Here is a 5,173-nt window from a genome sequence, read left to right as displayed (position 1 = left end):
TATTATTATTATTATTATTATTATTGTCGTAGCCTAGAGATTTCTTAATTATGGGTTCTTATTAAGTTAATTTATGGGCTCTCAACTTATTGTCTTATGGGCCTAATATTACAGAAATATCTCGAAAATCACATATGAGGATCAGTATAGTAAAACAGCAACATTGTGGTCATAATAGCAAAGAATTTCCACTTCCACGGTAATCTCACTGCTGGGCTCTCCAAGCAACCCCAATAAATGCTGGGAACGCCACAGGCTCAAGTAGTAGACCTCACTCAGCAAAGGGCTCCTTCAAGCGTGATCCTAACCTTAATCCTTTATAGTGTGCTTTAATGTATATTTACAGACAACTAGATGGCTGAATGAAACCAAAAGCTGTTCCATCAGCATTGTCACATGATGCATCAGCTGGCTGATTCTTGTAATTCAGCTTCACATCTTTCAATTTTATCCCGCTGCATGGGTTCTTCTTACTGCAATCAAACTTGATTGCCACTTCTGTTGCCGATGTTCCACGTATGTCTTGGTATGTCACATCACTAATTTTAACCCCAGATTCCTGTTCAATACAAACTTATAAAGTTTGAAAACTTGATTTTCAGCTATTAATTAGCAAGTAGCTGCATAAGAATAAAAGCAAGAATTTTCCATTTAAACATACCTGACCGGGACAATTTTGGTTATCCGGACAATAATTTTGGTCAATGACAATGGAATTCTAATCATTGTTCATGATAGCATGTTGGAAAAGTATGTTCCTAGCGAAGCCACTGCTAGGTCTCCCCCAAGACCTGATTCTCAAACCATTCTGTGTACCTGTAAATGTAACAGATTTAACTGTTACGTTCTGTACACCAGGCTCTTGAAGATCTTTTCCCAAACTCCCAATACTGCATGGAACACACATGTTTAATCAACACCAAATATTATAGCATATACTAACACGTTAGTAATTAATGATCATGTGCAGAGACACTAATATAGTAAGTTTAGTTACCTGATTCCATGGCCAGAGCCACACGCTACATTTTCAGTCCATAAGTTAGTGGTTCCAGCACCGATTGAGACGCAATCATCACCAGTTCTGATCCTGGATTTAAGGATTGTGACACCACTTGATAATTGTACATGAATGCCATCTGTGTTGGGGCTGTGGCCAGAGGCAGACACCGTCACACTATGCACTTTTACATTTTGGCAGCCATTGATGACAATGTGATACAATTGGCTATTCAGTGATGTTAATCCACTGATCACTATATTATTTGAATTGCAAAAACCCAGTGACTGCATTCACATACAAACAGAAAAGTCATTGTCGTGTTTAGTTTCAGTAAAAGTTCTGCTAAATCTCTTAATTTCAGACTATAATATAATTAGGGCTCAAGCAATTATATAGTTTACCTTTCAAATTCTTAATTAATTTATGCAAGTAACATACCGTGGCGCCGCTGGGGCAATTCATGCCAGAGGCCTTGCAAGCCGATAAACCTGGACCTTGCCCATCAAGAACTCCACCAGAAACTGTAACACCATTGACGTACTGAAAGAAAATCCAGTTTTCGGTATTGCCAATAACTGTATAATCTGAAGGAGCCACAAGGGTACCATGGACACGAAATAAAATTGCATTGTTCTTGCATGGACCCTGAAACGCTACGTTTTGCAGAAAGAATCTCCCTGGTGGCACATGCACGGTGGCTGCCATAATTGATTCACAAGCTTGTGTCCAAGCAGCAAGAAAGGCTTGGGTGGAGTCAGTTCTGCCATCAGGCTTAGCCCCATAATTCAGCACATTATATCGTGCTGCGGTTGCTAAAGGTGAGCTAAAGAAAATGATGAGAATTGCAGCCAGTAAAGAAGAAATATGCCCTTTCGCCATTTTTGGTGTTGATAAAGGAGTGTTCTTTGTTCTTTAGAGAGTGTTGAAAGTTGAAACTGTCTGGTGATGGAGCTAAAGGGACTTTGGGTAGGTATTTATAAAACTTCTGAATATCTAGATTAATTGCATGAAAAAAAAATTTATCAAAAAGAAAAAGAGCCTAAAATGCCCTTTTCTTGTAAGTTTGTTGTCTTGCATTTATGGTTTGTGCACTTTGCATTGTGCATTCTTTCATATGAAGAATCAAGAATACTTATGGATTAGGTCAAAATAGCGTTCACATATATATATATATATATATATATATATATATATATATATATATATATATATATATATATATATATATATATATATATATATATATATATATATATATAACTTCTACGTTGTATGGGGATGCATTTTTGAATGATAGGATTGGAAGCTTTAGAGTTTTGTTAATAAATTAAGAATTAGAAAATAGCCTTAACATTAACGTAGCACAGCAAACATCCCACCGAGCCACGAGAACCAACGCACTCTTTCTCCTTTACGGCTTGTATAGCTAGGTTAGGGTCATGTATTATCTCTTATTCCCTTTCCTTTATGCACAAGATAAAAGTATGCCTTTAATCAAAATCCTTTCAGGCTCAGCAACCTCATTAAATATCATATGTACGTTTTCGTGGAGCAGCCAAAACGACATAGGTTATGGTATTCTGTGACTGTGAACCATATGCAGCCACCTTTGCAGTGGCGGACACACATGTAACGTGAGGTTCCCCACCATTTTGTTTTTATTTAAAAAAAAAAATAACTTTACTATTTTTATTATTTAGCTTTGTAAATGGGCCTATGCCCTCCTCTCCTTTGAACAAAAATAAAGGATATTATATTGACTTCAAAATGAGCTGGTGGTTAGTAGCGTCTTCTCTTTTAAACAAAAAAAGAAAATATAATTAGATTAAAATATAAATACATAAAAGACAAAAAAAAAACTAAATTGTTTTAACACCTCCTCATTGCTAAAATAATCCTACTGGTGGAAGGCATATAGCAGCACTTAAATCTCAATTCTTTTATCTCTCATTATTAGGGTTTTTTTTTTCTTTTTTTAATCAAAATCTATAATCGTTAATTTATTTGTATAATAATCAATAGATTATTAAATTAGAATATATATATATATATATATATATATATATATATATATATCAAAATAAGAACTGCATAAATTGATCAAAGTTCCTGCTCTTGTAAAATTCTTAAAATTAGAAAAAATTTAAAATTAATAAACCATTTGGTTCACTCCTTAAAAGAGAAAAATTCAACTAACTGTCAAATATAAGATAACTGAACAGATTAACTTACTTGATTTTTTAATTTTCTTTATGAAAAACAGTAATTATTTGTTTATTTATATAATAATCAATAGGTTGTCAGGTTTATTTATATACAGTGATACTATGATAGTGTCATAAATTCATAATGCATCTGTGATTTGTCAATGAAAATGGGGTAGCAATATATATTATATACCTTGGATAATGTATAATTTTGATAAAACGAGTAATTTTTTTTTATAATATATAGTAGATTCTTGATCGAAAAAGCACAACTAGTCTAGTATTGGAACAATTATACTGCAAAGTCATTTTAATTTAAGGTTTGAGCACCAGTGAGTCTGGATGGTGGCGCCCATAAGACTTGGGTGGTGGTCTGTTTATATAAATATTATTAATTTTGTATTGCTTAAATAATTTTTTTTTCTCAAATTAGTTGTTTGAAAACTTGTTAACTCATATTACTTATTTTAATTGGTTGCATTTGCATACTAATAAAAAATTTAATATATATACATATATTTTTTTCATAGATGGGAAAATCATCCACAATTGATGGATTTTTCAAAAGGAAGAACGTTGAAACATCAAATTCTACTGAGCAGTCAAATCCTAGTCATTTGACTTCTGATAATCACCCTTCCAAATCTCAAATAATTGAAATCAAAAAAGGTTTTGATACTAATTCATTAGAGCATGATTCGGGCTTGCAGTAACAGATATGGGAGTATCCTATTGACATGCATGATGAAATTCAGAGAGCTTATATTAAGGCTGGTCCATATCAATGTATTCTTTCAAAGTATCCAAAATCTAGGGAAAAATGTCAACGTAGTTTTCAACCATCATGGTTTAACTTATTACCATAATATTTGGAATATTCTCCTATTAAAGATGCAGCTTTTTGTCTACCATATTATCTATTTCATAAGCAAAATGGTCCTTTTGGATTTGATGCATTCATTGTAAATGGATTTCAAAATTGGAAAATTGTAAGAGATGGTAAAAATTGTGCATTTTTAGCACATGTTGGAAAAGATCTCACTTCTACTCATCAAAATGCTAAGAGAGCATGTGCAGATCTCATGAATCAATCTTCACACGTTCAAAAAAGATTTGAGTGCATTTCATCTCAAAAAACAGTAGAAAATCAAGTTCAATTGAAAGCTTAAATTGAGGCAGCTAGGTGGCTTGCATGTCAAGGATGTGCATTTAGAGGTCATGATGAAACTAAAACGTCACAAAAATCAGGGAATTTTCTTCGGCTATTAAATCTAATAGCATCTAACAACGATAAAGTAGCGGAAGCTTTGGACAAAACTCCAAAAAATGCCTCATATACATCACTAAGAGTACAAAAGGAAATTTCACAAGTCCAATGCTAAATTTTGTATAATTGTGGATGAAGCTCTAGATTAGTCTAAAAAGGAGCAAATGTCTATTGTGTTGAGATTTTTGATAAAATGGATTTGTGAAAGAGTGGTTTTTTGGGCTTGTTCATGTTAAGGACACTGTTGCATTAATATTAAAGGATGGAATCTTTTTTGTCCTTTCTCAATATAATCTTGATGTTCATAAAATCCAAGGATAAGGTTATGACGGTGCAAGTAATATGAGAGGAGAATGGAATGGGTTATAGGCTCTAATCTCTAATGTATGCCCCTATGCTTACTATGTTCATTGTATGGCACATTGTTTGTAATTAGCATTAATTGCTGCATCAATAGAAGTTATCCCCATTTATCATTTTTTTAATAGGTTGAGTTCCATCATCAATATAGTTGGTGCCTCATGTAAGTGTAGTGATTAATTGAAAGCTGCTCATGCTACAAATATTGCTCATTTACTTATTATTGATGAGCTTCAAAGTGGAATGGGGCTTAATCAAATTGCAACTTTTGCAAAGGCTAAGAGACACTCGATGGAGTTCACATTTGAGATCTATTTCTAGCTTGATTAACATGTT

At 33.2% G+C, this 5,173-nt stretch overlaps 1 pseudogene; it reads right to left on the bottom strand.

The window, feature by feature from the left end:
- Positions 1-340: 340 nt before the first annotated feature.
- On the bottom strand, positions 341-1,882 carry LOC131183431 (polygalacturonase-like; annotated as a pseudogene).
- Positions 1,883-5,173: the final 3,291 nt, after the last annotated feature.

This window comes from Hevea brasiliensis, chromosome 9 (genome assembly GCF_030052815.1).
Source record: "Hevea brasiliensis isolate MT/VB/25A 57/8 chromosome 9, ASM3005281v1, whole genome shotgun sequence".
NCBI lineage: Eukaryota > Viridiplantae > Streptophyta > Magnoliopsida > Malpighiales > Euphorbiaceae > Hevea > Hevea brasiliensis.
This window is presented reverse-complemented; position numbering and strand designations above follow the sequence as displayed.